The 19,645-nt window shown below is 39.1% G+C and overlaps 1 non-coding gene across 1 annotated transcript; it reads left to right on the forward strand.

The window, feature by feature from the left end:
- The first annotated feature begins 8,981 nt into the window (after positions 1 to 8,981).
- Positions 8,982 to 9,090, forward strand: LOC136519168 (small nucleolar RNA R71). The gene has a single exon (XR_010774729.1). It is a non-coding gene; the product is annotated as a small nucleolar RNA R71 (small nucleolar RNA).
- Positions 9,091 to 19,645: the final 10,555 nt, after the last annotated feature.

The following is a 19,645-nucleotide window of genomic DNA, read 5'->3' on the forward strand; positions in this document are numbered from 1 at the left end:
CATACCTCTCTTGATAGTACTCCATATTGTATCCAGAAAGACTGGATTGTATAGTGCCCTAAACATGAATCACATACATTTTGGATGGTACTATATTTTTCACAAAAGTCCTAATATTTTATTAACATTTTGAACTGTGCACCAAATTAGAGCAAGGAACTTATGATTTTGTTGTATTCATGAAAATCTATGGAGTCTATTTTGGTGATGAAATAAGTGAAGCAAATAATTCGTTAAGTTTACTATTGCTATATATAGTTAGAACAATTGACAGCTATCTCAACAATTTTTAAAGCAACAAATTTACCTAAATAGATGAATTATATAGGTTACCAATGGCATTGTGCATGAATAAAATGGGCCTTTGTTGTTCATCACAGTGTCAACCATGCCCCTTTTGTAGTGACTCAAGTAAGCTCGAGATGAATTAGGGTCCGGTTGGGAGGGCTTTGCCTGTGTGGCTCTGGTGCCAAAGCCGGAGCCCCTGAGGCGAAACCACTTTTTTTTGGCTCCAGCTCCTCCCATTCGGCACCAGAAATGCTTCTTGTTGCTGCTGCGTTTGGTGTGGCTTCGCCAGCTCCGGTACTAGAGCTTGTGGAGGAGCCAATGCGGGAGCCACAGGCCCACAGCAAATGGGCCCTTAAACTCCCAAGGATTATATTTGGCTGAATTATTTTTTTATTGATATGTTTGGTTTCATGAATTAGTCAAATAACAAGATTTATCCCATGTATACAGATTTGATACTCAATCCAGGCTTACATGAGCTGATGTGTCCAGAATCTCCTCACCCCGATCGACACCATCTGCTAAAATCTAGAACCAAGGACTGACTGTATGCAACAAAATATAAACAACCAAGCATAAAGTTACTAAACACATATAATCTTACTAAACTCATGTATATGCATGACAATAAAAAAAAACCAACACATTGTATATATTTACATTGTCTCGAATTGTGTTGCATAAAGCCTAACATAGACTAATAAGGCAGCAGTGTACGTCAGACACCAATCGCAACTTATAATAACAGGTAACTTGAATAGAATATGTTACGTGCCTATACATAGATGATTACTGTCCCGTCACAGTCAAATATGGGCTCTACTTTTCTAGGCTACAGCCAGGCTCTATCACATAGTTGATAAAACGTATACCTTGCGGCTGCGACACCGCCGATAATGGTTTCGAGGTGTCGTATCGGCATACGTTGCAGCTGCAATCACGCTTGCCCGTGGCGTGGGTTAGGGTCGGCTGGGCCTTTGCCGGCGGAGGAACGGACGTGCAGCCGAGCTTGAAGCACCACCGCCGGAGAGCGCGCATCGCCTTCACGTCCTACCGCCTCATCTTCTTCTCCTCCTTCTCTCGGGCGACAATGGCGTCCCGCCTGGCCTTCATGTCGGCGTACACCTCGCTCCAGTTAGGCAAGCCCGCCATGACCCTCAAGTTGCTGGGCGCTTCATCGAAGATGTTTTCGGGGAGCAAGCCGTGGATTTCATCCGGCGTGTAATACAACTTCGACCTGGATCTCCGACGTCCCTCCTCGTTGGAGCCAGCAGGTATATGTTGGTCTTCCGGACTGTGCACTTTCTCCATAGAATTGAAAGAGTTCCTTGACTAGAGTCGATATGATCGAGCCTCTCGATGCACACTAGATGACAAACTATAAAAGGATAAAGTCGTTAAAACAAAGAGTATATATCATAGAGAGGCAGGCAGAGGCAAAGGAAATTCTCCTCGGATTGTGGATGCATTTCCGAGTCCGAGCGGATGAATGAATTTGTTTCGGTTTCTCAACCGGCCTCCGACTCCGAGCTCTTGAAATGATGGATCTAGATACCTTTTAAAACAACTTATAGAATATGTGATATAAAAGTTCTGGCATAGTTCCTATGTGCTTCATATAAGTTGTTTTAATTTGAATTGTACCCTAATTAAACCATTTGAGGATACATGACAACATTGGTGCATCAGGTCACCTAATATAATATTGTATCATGTATATATTCCTTAGGGGAGAGAGAGGACTTGTTGACAACCAAAATTGTCCATTCTGTAAAGTTGTCAAAATGTGAAACGGACTACATCATTGTGTTCCTCTCATCAAGATGGTCAAAAAAATATATATGGAATGTCTAATTCGGAGTCCAGATGAAGGAGTTATGCCCCCGGGAAGATGCTCCGTTGTCGGAAGTTCCGACAGTCGGAAGTTTTGGAAGCCTGAAGAAACCTGTGCGGGTGCCCGGGGTTATCCCCACGTCAGGAGTTCTGACAAAGTTAGAAGTTCTGCCTCTCGGAAGTTTCGACGGAGGTCAGAACTTCCGGCAGACCTAATAAAAAACCCTATTCGGATCTGGCCTTTTAGATTCCGATACGAACTATTCCAAACTCATGGAAAACTTGAAAAATAAGTCTCGAAGAGGTTTCCTACTGGAATAAAACCACCCCCTCTATATATATGAGAGGATTGCTTGTTGGTACTGCCTAGCATCACTACTAAAATGATACTAAGTAGTTCTTTATCATTTTATGTGACTAAAAAGAATATAAAGATATATGAATGAAAAGGAATATGCAAGCACATAGATAATTATATCATTGTAGCACTTCACCCGAAAGTATTCCAGATATCGTTATTTATATTTTTACCACAGGGAAGGTCTAGCATGGACATGTATTGATAACTTATACTATTGATGGAGAAGTAAACCATAACCAATATTCTACTCATAACAGGGGTAAGTCATAGGATAAGATATATATATATATATATGATAAGTATTGATCATCAATAATGATAAATCACTCAGAGTACTCCTTTCTATGGCATTAGCATGGTCGGGTAGAATATTAGAGGAATAATTCCTAAGTCATTCTTAATTACAAGTCAAAGTATACATTGATTAGTGCAATTACACCTAGTAATCATGGCTAAGATCATCTTTATATCTACACATAAGCGATATTACTGAGGAAGATTAAGAACAGAGCTTGTCTTTCTTCGTAACTAGATCCTACTTATATACATATATTCGGGGAGTGGACTACAAAGGACTCAACAGGAGTGTCACATCCACGATCTACCATATGGTCCGGAATATAGGGTGTATCCACAGGTAAACAACGTATAAGCACCACGCTTAATAATGTCAACCACTCACCCCGTGTACTTTGGAGCAAGCGCTATACGAACTTATGTATAAACATAATGATAAACTAGCTATACTAAGTATGTAATCAAAGTAGACAAAGAACATTATAACAAAGAACATGAATAAGATGAATACTAATATTATCATAATAATTGTAGCAAGCATATAAAAATAATGGAGATACAAAAGAGAGGGGGTACAAGGATTATACCAAACCACGCTCTTGACACGATCGGAAATCCAAGCGAAGCCTGCTTGCCTTCCTCTAGATCTAACGTAACTATATATGCCCTAGAATTGATGGAGCTCTGAGGATGATTAGGATTTATGTCTTCTCAAATGACTTGGTGTCTGGGGTTATGCTTGGGGGTGGCATGGGCTGATATATATAGGCCGGAGCGTCTAACGTGAGCCCTTGGATCAAACCAACTTAAGGAATGGCGTAGATGCAATCTAGGAGGCGGTGGAGAACCGACATTGCAACATGGAGACCGACAGATGGGCCCAGGGGCCGGTGGCCTACAGGTGGGGCCGGCCCCACCTAGTAGCCTCTGCCTCTCTGCCCCGGTGTTGTGTCCTCTAGAACCTTCTAGTGTCCATTTCATGGCGGATAAGCGCAATTAAATCTGACATGTAGGTCCACCTTGACGGTTTTCTGGTTAAACCCTATAGAAAATATAGATTCACCAAAACTTGTGGAATTTATTAGTTTAAACCCCTGGACCTTTGTTGGTGATCATATTTATGCCCTTATTCATGTTTCTTTGACGGTTTATAATGGTGGTTAACTACCGTCAATAAGCTCCCACAAGCTTAACCTTTGTTAGTCCCTTAGCAAAATTAAACTTAGCAAAAATTGGATCAGGAGTTGCTTCAATGCTTTCACTCCTCAAAAGTACATATGCGTTCAAAAAAGAATTATCCTCCAGATTAGAATAAATCGATCTGACTTTAAAACTCACCCATATTACCTTCAACCATGAGGATTCTTAGCCTTCACTTAGGTCTTGAGCAATCAAAAGACAGAAGGATCAAGTCAAGCACTATGTCTCAAGTTTTTTGTTCAACCAGCATTCTGGAGTTTTTGTAAGTTTTCAAAATAAAACTCAGAGCTTCCATTGTATGACACTCTTAAGTCTCTCAATATATGTGGTATTTCTGGATCCTTACCAAAGGCAATTGTGATGTTATGCCTTTCTCTTCCTATAACTAAGGCTTATATGGAGCTCCTAGGAGTAGAAAAAGCATGAAAGAGCATACTTGCAATACATATATTATAAAGTCAAACCTCAGATCCAAAGAGAGTTGAGTTATACAATCAAATCAAAATGTGCATGTGTGTGAATGTATGGTATATATATGGTGGCTAACCTAATTCTACTATGCTCCTTGAAAATATATCTCTCTTTTAAAACTTAGAAATAACTTTGCAAGAAAACATGGGCTATCTTATTCATCTCTCTTTTTTCTCTTTTTTTTAGGCGGCCATCTAAGTACCCATTGTTTTAGATATCTCGGACACTTGTCCATTTTTTCAATACTCTTTCTTTCTTTTTTTTCTTTTTTTTATGAATAACTTTTGCATATCCCAATGCTTGTTTTCTGCAATAAAACTTTTGAGAGATAGCAACAAAAACTTTGGTGTATTTATTTTGGGGATATTCTATAGGGTATATTTTTGTGTTTACTCCTAGTGTAGGAGTAAAATATTTTTGAGTGGATCTAAACAGAATGGCATGTTTTTGCGTCTACCCCCAGTGTAGGAGTAGTGCATATGTGGGTGGTGTGTATGTGATCTTGATTTTAAGAGCATGACAAATCTCTCATAAGGGTCAACAAAGCTTGAGTAAACTCAATGCAAAAGCAAACAGCATATATGAGTGAAAGTTTTTCTAGTCTAAATATCATTTATGGCTCTAGTAGAAATTCAAGCTTTGTCATACAAAGAACTCATCATGAAGTATTTTTATATTTTTCAAAAGATAAATCTTCGAAACTCTAGTATCACTTGACTAAGATAAACAACAGCTTAGACCTTCTCATATCATATTCGTCAATTACCTAGACTTAGATCAAGCATATGTTACCCACGAGTTTCAAGTTCAGAGTAAATTCTTATATCAAAATAGTCTTATCCAAAACTCGGGAGAATTCAAGGCTGAAAACTAGGTACTTAAAAGGAATTACGACAGAGCAACTATTCATTATTTCCATTGTAAGAGATTATCTTTAGAGTCCTTTTATTTATTTTATTCAACTCTTAAAAATCAAACTAAACACACATTTTTATTTTATTTTCAGGATTTAAGATCATACCTTATAATATATATATATATATATATATATATATATATATATATATATATATATATATATATATAACTAGCTAAGATAAATTTTTATTTTGTTATGCATCTTTTTATTTCTTTAGCTAATATAAAGCAAATTTACTAATAGTAAAACTAAAAGAAGGAAATACTTAGCTAGATACACGGGGATACTCCTCCCCCAAGCTGGATGTTGTCGTGGTCTATTGTTGGATGTTGATTGATCTTTCTCAGAGCGGGTTTGTCGGCGTATGTCCTTCTCATCCACGAGTGGAGTGAGATGAAGATAACCGAGTGAACTTGCTCTTGATCATGTGAATCATCCGACAAAATACTCCAACAAGAACAAACTCTTGACTCGATTAAGATAAGGGGCTAGCGGTCAGCCATTCAAAGATTTGTTCTTATGGGTTTAGATAGATTTTCTAATGAAAGAATTTGAACAGGATGTCTATCTAATATTTTTGGATTTTTTATTCTTTTATATGCAAGAAAAAATATGTAGGCATAGTATATATATTTTATTTTTATGCCACCACGATGAATATTCCTTAGGCTTGTTACACCATGAAAATTATTCACATGGGGCTTAAGGATGCAATAATATTTTTATTTTCTTTTCTTATGTGATGATGATCTGTAGTAATAAAACTTTTTTATATTTTCTTTATATGCAGAAAATGAAATATAACTAGATGTATGCATATATGTTTGACTAATGCAATGCTAATGTAGAAAAGTACATATGCTAAAGTAAGAGCAATTCATGCAATACCAGTGTTCGCCTAAACGGATTAAACGGTCGTTTAAACGGCCAGTAAACGGTAAACAGTGGTAAACTGTTTTATTTAGGGGGTAAACAGAAATTAAACGGTTGACCGTTTAAACGGTCAAAAACAGAAAAAAAACGACCTAAACGGCCTAAACAGAACGGAGATAAACATCATTAAACGGGCTAAACAACTATTTAAATGGCCGTTTAGACAAACATGCGGTAAATCTTGTTTAGTTTTGTATGGATAAATTTATATACTTAAGTTTATTATATTTATAAATGTGTACACTTGATATGTTACATGCATAAATATCTATATTTGGTTCTTTTCACATGCATAAATATATATACATACCAAAATAATTGTTTTTTACTTGGATAAATATGTATAAATGCTAGAATACTTGATTTTTTACATGCACATTTATAATTATATATTTTTTTTTAAAAGTACAAAACCGTTTAGACCATTTAACTTCGTTTAAACACCGTGTAAACAGCTTAAACGCTAAACGAAGGGCGACCGTGTAAAGACCGTTTACCATTTAAAAAAATATTATGCAATACTAAAAATAAATATAGATAACTACCGATATTACCTCACGGCGAGGGTTTAGATTTTTATGTCCTCTGGATAGGACTTTACTCTAGTCTTATTCATTCTTCGGGTGCATCATCCAATCTCGGTGATGGAGATCCTGATGGTTGCACCTCTTGTGATTCTGAGGATGTCACCTTCTCCTTCCACACCTGCTTGGCCGGTGGGCTTGACTTAGGCGGTGTAGGTTCCTTTTCACAAATTCTTCAGGTTGTTCATCTTCCTCCCTTTCATTCCATAGGGGTTGGTTCCCTTAACATCAGGATGATCGACGTCTCCTCCTGGAGCGGTTCTTCTTTGGCTACTCATAAATAGTATAACTATTGAAATAACAATGTATCTTTTCTCTAGGGAATTGGAAGTGGACTTGTCTAGATCCGACGTAGATGATCGTGTTGGTGGTGTTGAGAAACGGTCTTCCTAGGATGATGGGTGTATCGTCTTATTCTTCTCCCATGTTCAAAACCATGAAGTCGGCAGGGGCAAAGCGGTCGTGTATTCTTATCATAACATCCTTTGCTATTTCTTTTGGGCATCAGATTGATTGGTCCACTATCTGCAACTACATATATGTAGGGTACAAGGATTCATTACCAAATAAATATTCATATGTTACCTTAGACATTATGTTGACACCTGATCCAATGTCGAAGAGGGTCTTGTGGAAAATTCTTTATCCAATGGTACACTCGATCGTCGGTACACCAGGATCATCCTTCTTGGTAAGGAATGGTGAAGCGAGGAGGTGGTCATACTCTGATCTGAGTGTGTTGATCATGTTGATTAATTCTTATTGTGGTTGCCTGACCTTGTTCTTCCTTCTTCTTCTGTTGTTCTTCTTCTTTGTCACTATTGTCTCTTTGGACAGGTACAGCATCTGTGGATGTCCAAGAGATTGTAGGATATGATTCTTGAAAGAAAACTTCTCCTTTTTATCCTTGATTGTAAAAGAGATCTTGGCACTATCCGCGTAGATGATGGCCTTTGCAGTGCTTAGGAAAGGTTAGCCCAAGATGATGGGTGCCCTTTCATCTTCACCTATTTCTAAAACCACAAAGTCTGTGGGAACATATGATTGTCCCACTCGAATAATGGCGTCTTCAAGAACTCCCTTGGGGTAGCAGAGTGACTAATCTGCAAGCTGCAAAAGCATATTTGTGTACAACAAAGGATCTCCTAGGATTTTCTCATAAATTATCTTAGGCATGCTGTTGACACTTGCTCCAAAGTCACAGACAGCTTCTTGGAAGATATGAGGTCCAATGGTGATGGGGATGACAGGTCTCCCTGGTTCGCTCTTCTTTTCTGGCAAGGTATAATCTATCCATCTTCCCATCGATGGCTCCATGTAGTAGTAAGCTGCATTGTAAATATCGACAAGATTTGCAGTTTCTAGATCTTCCGGTTGTCCCAGAATCTTACCTTTGTCGTACGGAGAAACAACAGCCGCTAGCTGAGCTATTTGTGATTCTATCATTTTATTGAAGTTATGCTGGTTCTTAATGGCAGGAGCAAAGCTATCCATTCTATTACTTATATTTTCTAGAATTTTATCATTGGTAACTACCTTCTTAGATAATCCTTCTATGAATCTAGATTGGCTAGCAATTAATTCTCTCAAGGGTGGATGATTGAAGTTATTATAATTGTTACCTTGAGGGTTACCTTGGTAGTTATTTTGGTAGTTCAGCCTTTATTGCTGGTTCCATCCTTGATTTTGTTGAGGACGATAGTAGTTGTTGTTAACAAAGTTCACATCCTCATGAATTTTAGGGCAGTTGTTCCCTGAATGCCTAGTGTTTCCACACTCTTCACATGTCATGTGGAAATCATGAATGTGCATAACTTCTTTCTTCTCATTAGCTCGGTCTTTGAGCTTCTTCATCAGTAGGTCTATCTTGGCAGATAGCATGTCTACCTCCTTGAGTTGATGCATACCTCCACCCCTCTTGTGGGTATGAACTCGTTCTTCATTCCAACCTTGGTTGGAGGCCATCTTCTCTATAAGAGCTGTTGCAGCTGGAAGCGTGAGTGACAGAAATGCACCTCTGGCAGCAGCATCCATAGTTTCATGAGTACTATAGGTTAACCCATGGTAGAAGGTCTACATGAGTAGTCAATTTTCCATCCCATGATGAGGACATTCTGATATGTAATCTTGAAAGCATTCCCATGCCTCAGGGACAGATTCATCATGTTGTTGCTGAAAACTTAAGATTCTCCCACGCAGAGCATTGGTCTTGCCCGTGGGAAAGAACTTGGCTACGAAGGCAGTGGAAGGTAGTGGAGCATTTATCCCATGTAGTATTTCTATCTTTGTTGACATAGAACAACTGCTTTGTCTTCCCCAAAAGTGAGAATGGGAAGAGGCAAAGTAGTATGGCATCCTTGGTTACTCCTTTGATGGTGAAAGTGCTATAGATCTCTAGAAAATGTTGGAGATGTGCACTCGCATCTTCATGTGCCTTTCCAAAAAACTGGCAAGCTTGCACCATGTTGATGAGAGCTGGCTTGAGCTCGAATCCATCATCTCCAACATTGACATTAGGTCCAGTATGGATGTTGGTAGTGGTTGGAGCAGAGAATTCACAAAGAGTCTTGTCAGTCATGGCTTCAAATTTAGGTGTTAAGCTTCGCCTTATCCGGTTGTCTTTCGACTCTAAAGCTAAAACTTTCTTGAGTTTGGCTCTAGTTCTCCTGATTAATGCTTTGAGATCTTCAACGTAGTTTGTCGGAAGGTTAAAACCGATTATACATTACCCTGCATAAGATACACAAGTAGACAAAACAAGGGTAAGCTTGTTTGAGCAGAGGTCAGTGGTTTATCTCAATCACATCAATAAGCATAAGTTTATCAATACTTCCTTTGTCTAGCAACCTTCCCTAGCAACAGCGTTGAAATGCTTGTTGGTATTTATTAACTTGTCACATATTTTAGTAGCCACCCATTAATTACCTACATCTCCAAACATTATTTTCCTAGGCTGTCATCCCTAGTGATGGTGCCAGAGATGCTTGTTGGTACTACCTAGCATCACTACTAGAATGATACTAAGTAGTTCTTTATCATTTTATGTGACTAAAAAGAATATAAAGATATATGAATGAAAAGGAATCTGCAAGTGCACAGATAATTATACCATTATAGCACTTCGCCTAGGAGTATTCCAGGTATTGTTATTTATATTTTTGCCATAGGAAAGGTCTAGCATGGACATGTATTGATAACTTATACTATTGATGGAGAAGTAAACTATAACTAATATTCTACTCATAACAGGGGTAAGTCATAGGATAAGATATATATATGATAAGTATTGATCATCAATAATGATAAATCACTCAGAGTACTCCTTTCTATGGCATTAGCATGGTCAGGTAGAATATTAGAGGAATAATTCCTAAGTTATTCTTAATTACAAGTCAAAGCATACATTGATTAGTGCAATTACACCTAGCAATCATGGCTAAGATCATCCTTATATCTACACATAAGGGATATTACTAAGGAAGATTAAAAATAGAGCTTGTCTTCCTTCGTAACTAGATCCTACTTGTATACCTATATTCGGGGAGTGGACTACAAAGGACTCAATAGGAGTGTCACATCCACGATCTACCACATGGCCCAGAATATAGGGTGTATCTGTAGGTAAATAACGTATAAGCACCACACTTACACAATGTCGACCACTCATCCCGTGTACTTTGGAGCAGCGCTATACGAACTTATGCATAAACATAATGATAAACTAGCTATACTAAGTATATAATCAAAGTAGGCAAAGAATATTATAACAAAGAACATGAATAAGATGAATACTAATATTGTCATAACAATTGTAGCAAGTATATAAAAATAATAGAGATATAAAAGAGAGGGGGTACAAGGATTATACCAAACTATGCTCTTGACACGATCGGGAATCCAAGTGAAGCCTGCTTGCCTCCCTCTAGATCTAACCTAATTAGCTATGCCCTAGAATTGATGGAGCTCTGAGGATGATTAGGGTTTCTGTCTTCTCAAATGACTTGATGCCTGGGGTTGTGCCTGGGGGTGGCAGGGGCTGATATATATAGGCCAGAGCATTTAACGTGAGCTCTTGGATCAAACTGACTTAAGGAACGACGTAGATGCAACCTAGAAGGCGATGGAGAACCGACATTGCAACATGGAGACCGACAGGTGGGCCTAGGGGCCAGGCGGACTACAGGTGGAGCTGGCCCCACCTAGCAACCTCTTCCTCTCTACCTTGGCGTGGTGTCCTCTAGAACCTTCTAGTGTCCGTTTAGTGGTGGATAAGCGCAATTAAATCTAACATGTAGGTCCACCTTGACGGTTTTCTAGTTAAACCCTGTAGAAAATACAGATTCACCAAAACTCATAAAAATTATTAGTTTAAACCCCTAGACCTTTGTTGGTGATCATATTTATGCCCTTATTCATGTTTCTTTGACGGTTTATAATGGTTGTTAACTACCGTCAACAATTGCATAATGATGAGCTTTATAGGAGAACCACCAAAGACTTGTTGTTTAGTACTTAAGATCTAATCAAGCAAGAGTGGCTATGGGAGAAGTCCATGAGGGTATTTGTGGTATGCATCAATTGGCCCCGAAGATGAAGTGGTTATTGTGTAGAGCCGGTTTTTATTGGCCTACTATGATGACCGATTGCTTTTGCTACTACAAAGGTTGCGAAGAGTGCTAGAAGTTTGGCAATATTCAGCTTGTGCCTGCTGCTATGCTTTATCCTATCATCAAACCTTGGTCTTTTTGTGGTTGGGTCTAGATTTCATTGGCCAGATACATCCTCCATCTTCAAAGGGACACTGTTTTGTATTGGTTGCTACGGATTAATTTACAAAGTGAACCGAGGCAATTCCTTTGAAGAATATGACACATAAGGAGGTAATTGAGTTCATCACTGAGCATATTATTCATAGATTCGGCATCCCTCAAACATTAACTACATATCAAGGGATATCATTTATGTCTAAGGAGGTGAGGGAATTTGTCGAATTATATAAGATTAAGTTGCTATATTCATCTCCATACTATGCTCAAGCTAATTGCCAGGCTAAGTCTAGTAATAAGACTTTGATCAAGCTTATCAAGAAGAAGATCGAGGAAAATCCAAGGAGCTAGCATGAAGTTTTGTCTGAAGCTCTATGGACACATCGCATTTCAAGACATGGTGCTACAAAAGTTACTCCTTTTGAGTTGGTATATGGTCAAGAGGTCGTGTTGTCTGTCGAAGTAAATTTGGATGCATACAGTCTTGTTAAGCAAAATAATTTATCTTTTGTTGTGTATCATGATTTGATGATGGATAATATCGATAAGGTGACTGATGTAAGATTAAAAGCTCTCAAGGAAATAGAGAAAGACAAGGCTCGAGTTGACAAGGCATACAACAAGAAAGTCAAGAGAAAATTCTTTCAAGTGGGAGAATTAGTGTGGAAAATCATACTTCCAATTGGATCGAAGAGCAATCAGTTTGGTAAGTGGTCACCAAATTAGGAAGATCCTTACAAAGTGATGAAAGTCATATTTGGTAATTCCTACCTGCTAGAGGCATTGCAAGGTGAACGTCTCACAAGAGCAATCAATGAGAGGTATTTGAAAAAGTACTTTGCAAGTGTTTGGCAAAGAAGCCTAAGTGCTCTCCAAGCAATGGCCAATACATGTATTGCCCTTACAACAAAAATGGCTGATGTGCACATCACCATTAGTTGCTGAGTAGCCGATGAGATGGGTATCGTCGCTATTCGGTTTTGTTTGATTAAGTGTTTTTAGGTTCATGCATCATTCACCTGAAAACAGAGGGGCATATGCTGACAACCAAAATTGTCCATTTTGTGAAGTTGTCAAAATATAAAATGGACTACATCATTACGTTCCTCTCATCAAGAATGGTCAAGAAACATATATGGAACGTCCAATTTGGAATCTGGATGAAGGAGTTATGCCCCCGAAAAGATGCTCCGTTGATGGAAGTTTCGACCCAAGTCGGAAGTTCTGACAGTTGTCAAAACTTCCGGGAAGCCTGAAGAAACCTGCTTAGGTGCTCGGAGTTATCCCCACGTCGGGAGTTCCGCCGCCCGGAAGTTCCAACAGAGGTCAGAACTTCCAGTAGACCTAATAAAAAATCCTATTCGGATCTGGTCTTTTGGATTTCGATCTGAACTATTCCAAACTCGTGGGAAACTTGGAAAATAAGTCTTGGAGAGGTTTCCTACTGCTGTAAGCCCACTCTCGTCTATATATATGAGAGGATCATGGCCGATTGAGTCCCCATCTATCCAATCGTCAAATAAATCAATCTACTACCTCTACTCCAACCCTTTAACCCTCTCTTCCAACCCCCTTGTTGTTCATCCCTTGATCCAACGACCAAGGATGGCGCCCTAGGCTTGCCAGCCGACCTAGAGCAACCCGACGACGTCCTTGCCCTGACGGGGTCCCTCCCGGGCGAGAGCTTCGACGGTTTCTTTGCTAGTTTGCTTAAAAACTAGTTGGTTCTTCATCACGTAAACACGTTGGTTATCCTTTGGTGGTTTGTTTGTAAACCTCTCTGTTCTTCACCACGAAAGTGTGACATCTTGCTGTGTTCTTTAGTCCGTAGCGGCCGGACGTCCAGGGCCCTACTGGTGTATGATTCGGATCACTTTCGACGTCAACAGGACTATTTTTAAAAGATCAGCTACGTTATCTTCATCTCCTAAAATACAAGTTTTTGGATATAAGAGATTGGATAGGAAATATGAGATTCTCTTAGGTGCCGACTAAGCTATTCATGTTGAATCATGTTTTACCCTCTAAAAAGAAACCATGGCATTCTTTTGGGTGGTTAGGGTATATAGTAGCATCACCTTCCACTTAACAAAGAATTCAGTTACAAGCCTTAGATACATAGTAGGTTTGTTTTTCAACCCTCATGAGGCACAACTTAAATTCTTTCTAGACAATCTTTCCTTACGGATGAAGCCTTTTTGCAGATTGTGGATAAGATAAAACAATAAAAATCTAGTTATTGACAATTTAGCTTTTCCTCCTACTTCTTGTTGTTGCAATGCCCACGGAACCCATAGGTTACAGAGGAAGAAAGTATCCACCTCTCCCCATCATGAAGTGTGCGATGGAGCTACTAGATCCACCGCCATCATGTGGCAGTGAGTGTTGAGGGCACGTGGCTGATGAAGCATGTGCATGCGGAGATCCACCACAGCATCTCCTCTCCTCAAGTGGGATTGGTGGCGACCAGCATGGAGTAGGAGTGGAAAAAGATAGTTTGGATTCATGTTTATTAAATGCTAGAAGTATAGGCTGCAGGGATCGCGAATAAATTATAATGGATGGTGGATAGGTTGACGTGGACAAAAAAATGCATATTAATGAATGATGTGGCCATGTTGATTTGGATAGCTGGTATGAATAGGTATATGTGTGCCATAATTGCATGAGATATTAGGCTGCTGATATGGTTAGCTTGCATGTGGAGATAGAATTCTACTGGGTTTAAGATTATATGGAGATAGAATTCTACTGGGTTTAAGATTATAAGATATATACATATAGATATAGATATAGATACAGATATAATATAGATATAGATACTGATACTGATACTGATACAGATATAGATATATTCAATCTAGTTGTGTTTACAAGTACCCATCATCATTACCGGTAATATTTAACAAACAAGTCATATTGAGTCATAAAAATATAAGTATATTACGCTCTATAGATATAAAATACAATGAAAGTCCATTGTTAATCAGATTAACTATATGTTATTAATCATGTTAACTACGGAAGACATAACTTTTTAAGAATTGAATGACAACTATTTAAAAACAATATTATTACATTGGTCATGATAATTCAAATGTAGCCACATTAAAATTGATGTAATTAATTTACATTTATATATCATTTGTACTTATAAAATTAATATCATTAGTCATTATTTTGAAATTAACATAATTAATCATAGTCGTAACTATTAGATAGTTGCATATTCTCCATGCATCCAGATGTTATTGATATCCGCCTATTTTGAAGATCTGAATCAAATAGACAAAAAATATGAAATATGAAATATGAATCCGATACATCCATGTATCCATCTTAGAAACTAGCGTGGGTTTAAATAATTTGGATTTTTTTGCTATTCACCTTCACCCCTAGTGGAGAGCTAGCTAGATAGCTCCATCTCCATAAGGATGTGTTTATTTCCCTGCACAAGTGTGGCCCATTCACCTGAAATGGATATGGTTAGACAGAGATAGGCCCAATAGGTGTAACATTTCTTGTTTGTTTACCTAGAGAGGGTGTTGGCTAACCGATAAACCTTTGTTTGTTTGTCTGTGCTAAAGGTGGGCCCTAGCCTATTTACTCTCACAACGACTCCCTCACATGGGCCAAGGCTTGCTAAGGAGAAATTGTGTTTCCCTAGAGGCAGCTTTTTGGATGCTTTAGAGAACATGCAGGCTGGTCCATCTCTCGATCTAGATAAACAAATAGCAAAATTTAGCCCGCATGGTGTAGTGGCCCGTGGGCTGCAGGGAAACAAACGTGCCCTGGATGCCCTCGGCCTAGCTATGCACTCAATCTTGCAGGACTAGGCAATTGGTGCTATCTGTTTCTTTGGTACTACGGATCAGAAGTGGTTTGTAAAAGCCGTCAATTATAAAGGATGTTGTTGTGGCCACATCTAACTATTATCATTAGAAATCAATTTTTGGAGGTGGGTATCAAACTATCCCTAGAAACGTTGAGGTAAGCCAGGGAGAGGTGCTTGAACAAGCAGTCTGTTCGGCAGGCCGTAAACGATCGTGGATTATTTACTGCTGGCTGGTTTGGTGTGAGAGAAAAATACTGTTCTAACTTATAATCCACGATCGTATACGAGCAAACGAACAGGCTGAGGTCATCGATAAGAAGAAGTGGAGCCTGAATGGAAGCTAGTGAGGGGCAAGAAAAACTGAGCGGGGAAGCAATCATGATGATAGAGAGCTCGTGGCAGGTAGGATGGTGGTCGCCAACGGCGGAGGGAGAAGCGACCCCGTAGCTAGCCGAAGTGGCTCCCCTACCTCTTTATTTGGCTATATATGCTGTGGGACTTGAATCGGTATAAGCTTTGAAAATTAGGACGCATTGGACGCGCAACGTTTGGGTCTTCTGGGAGAAGCAGCCACTTATTTTGAAGCAAACGCTGGATACAAATCGGTATCAAACAGCGCCAAAATTAATTGTTCACGCTCTATTATTCAAATGCAAATAGTAGACTGAGTTTTTTCCCACATTCTACGTACTACGAGCCTTCTCAAATATATATGGAAGTGAGATTTAAACACTGTAACGTATTGTTCTATTATTATTTTTTACACTTATTAATACAATGTTCCTTATTAATACAATGAGAATTCTTTTGCGCCTTTAATTTTGTAATTACGTAACGACTTTCAAATGCAAAGTTCAATTTAGCACACCGCCACGTAAACAACATTCCCTCTTAAATCATTTTAAATTGATGTCAACGTTTAAAAGCAGACAGTTTAAGTAACGGAGGGTTAAAAGTCAAACGGTTTTATAGTTGAGATTGAACTAGCTAGACTCAGTCTTGAGTTAAGGTCTAAAATAGACTTTTTGAGATAAAAAGAGCAAGAGTTCAAAGCAGGGATGCCCGATGGCCTCTCCGGGCATGGGCAACACAAGCAATAATTTCGTTACGGTAGCGCTTGTGTCCGGACATCCACATGGACACCCGCGTCCGAACACTCATGCTGCACTCCGTTTTCCGCGTGCCTGTACTCCACGCCCACGCTCGCACCAGCACGCCCCCACCTATGCCTACGTTTCACATGCCAGTGTGGGGCCCGCGGGGCCCAGATGCCGTCTGCACCACCAAACCACGTGCGGGGACCACTCATGCCCCCTCCGCTTCTCACGCTCATTGCAACATGTGCAACACCCGATTTATTTTTAAAACATCCAGATGCAACACTTGCATCATACATCTGAAGACAGATGAAACACTTGAAACATGTGTATGAAACATTTGCAAAAACACATGAAAAAAACACTTGAAGCCATTGTACACATACATAAAATTCTGATAAACACTTGCAACATATATGTTAAACATATGCAACATCCAGATAAACACACTTGCAACAACCTATATAGTTTTTGTTGTGTACTTAGATATATACTATATCTACGTACATAATAAAAACAATATATCTAGAAAAGTCAAAATGTTTTATAATTTGGAACATAGGGAGGTACCAAGGTAAAGACAAAAAAAAACATGGCATTCTCAAGAAAATATACAGAACCATATCGGCACTGCCTTCGCATGAGTAAAGACAAACTCTACAAGCAATAGAATTCAGGAAGTATCAGCAACACTGTACCAACCAGTTTGGAGGACAAGTTGAAGTCGAATTCACGTGTTCTCATACTTGACTAAAGACTAACAAATTATGAAATCAGAAATTCAGAAGAAAAAGTAGCACTCATAATTCATAACTTCAGAGAGTCCACCTCCAGCTCCTGCATTCCATGCAAAACAAAACATGTGCCACTTTCAGCACATGTTGGTCAGCATATGAAAAAAATAAATGGAAGCCCAAAAAATTCTATCAAAGCCAGGTTTCAATCCTAGGACTTGTGGGTTATGGGCCCACCACGCTTCGGCTGCACCACTTCAGGTGCTAATAGACACTGTTATGTCTGGAATCCACATGACCTTTTGAAGGATTTCAGATATTTGGCCTGCTGGGTACTGGTAATAAGAGAATATTATGTAGTTCACATGCACAAAGTAAAGATAAGAGAATATTAGAAGATTAGTTGAAATGCTTTGGTGTACTTAAAGCATAGTTGAACTCATGATTTCGGCATTTCTCATCCAAAATTGCTGATTGCAACAAATAATGGAAAACTTCACATATCCAAAGTGCTCTTATGTCTTTAATCCACATGACCTTTTGAAGGATTTCAGATATTTGGACTGCCTGCTGGGTACTGATAAGATTATTATCATGTAGTTCACAAGCACAAAGTAAAGATAAAAGAAGATTAGTTGAAATGCTTTGGTGTACTTAAAGCATAGTTGAACTCTTGATTTCGGCATTTCTCATCCAAAGTTTCTGATTGCACCATACGATGGAAAACTTCACAAATCCAAAGCGTCAGGTAACAACTAGCACTACAACAAACGTATATTATAAGTACAGCAATCTCATGACAAGCGTACATTGGAATCATGAATCCAGTCGCTACAGGTAAACGATAAATGATTCTCACAGAAAAAACGCTCAGATTCGAGATTCCAATGTATGCATCGGAAAATAGCAAAATACTATATCATGCCAGCACCTGGAGTTGCCACCAAATTTCTACTCAAATCATAGTAGAAACTTGAGGCGTGGTGGCAGATAACCGCACTGGACAAAATAGGAAGCATCCAGTTCTTCAGCTGAACTATAAATGTCAGATCATATCGCAGATTGAAACTTGCTTTCTATGGTTCTTTCCTCGGTTTTCCTAGAGGAGTTGATTCCTTGACATCCCTCCAAATGCTGAGACGGAGCAGCATCTAGCATCCGAGCCACAAGTTCTGTTAATCAACAATCGATGGACCTCAAGAGTATCAATAGTCATTAGTCAAAGAGAGCGTTCACTAATCCCTATGAGCCAATCTGCCAACTGAATTGTACACGGATTTACAAAAGTTTTTGTAGCAAGGCAGTTTCACATGGCATTTTGTGATGAAGGAAAACGGATTTACACAAGTTTTTGTAGCAAGGCAGTTTCACATGGCGTTTTGTGACGAAGGAAAATACAAAACCATATCGCTGTATCTTTTCCTGAGTGAAGTTAAACTATATGAGTCATGTACTAGAAGGCTCAGTTCAATAAGTGCCATCTTTAGAACCATAGAGTTCAGGAAGTATAGATCTGCAGCCATCTTGAAGGACAGGTTGCAGTCGAATTCACGTGTTCTAAAACTTGACAACAGGCTAACCAATTGCGAAATCAGAAATTCAGAAGTAAAGGTAGCATCCAGAAATTCAGACAGTCCACCTTCAGCTCCTTCATTCCATGCCAAGACAAAATACATGCCACTTGAACGCATGTGATTCACTTAATGGTGCTATAAAAGGGATTTCTTCATAATCATGCTGATCTAATCTCTAAGGTCTACACCTCTACTTCTTCCCTACATCTTCACCTTCACTATGACCTCCATGCTCTTTGGTCACACCTCCATGGTTCTATCCGCCCTCCTGGCTGCACAAACCACATACCTCTGTGTAGCCTCAACCAGAAAGAAATTGCTCGCACCTTCTGGTGAGGGTGCAGGGATTAGATGATCTGCTTTACCAGCGGAGGATGTGCATAGCTGGCATTAGAGAGAATCAGAGAAGAGAGAGTCTAGAGGCAATATCCCATTTGAGGATTAGAGTAGTTTATGTGCAAACCATTTCGGTCCAGTGTTGTAACAAATTTCCATTTTTAAATTGGTAATTTTGTCATCCAAATGTTCTGAAGCAGCATATAAAAAATGGTTCCTTCATTCCAAGGGTAGCCCAACAACAACAACAACAAAAGTTTGTCAGTTTCAAGTAAGTTGGGGTAGGCTAGAGTTGAAACCCACCAAGAACACCTAGTCACGGTTCAGGCACTTCAATAGCTGCTTTCCAAGCACTCCTATTGAAACATAGATCTCTGGGTATATCCCAAGCTTTCAAATCTCTTTTTATTGCCTCCC

This window comes from Miscanthus floridulus, chromosome 17 (genome assembly GCF_019320115.1).
Source record: "Miscanthus floridulus cultivar M001 chromosome 17, ASM1932011v1, whole genome shotgun sequence".
In the NCBI taxonomy this organism is placed as follows: Eukaryota; Viridiplantae; Streptophyta; class Magnoliopsida; order Poales; family Poaceae; genus Miscanthus; species Miscanthus floridulus.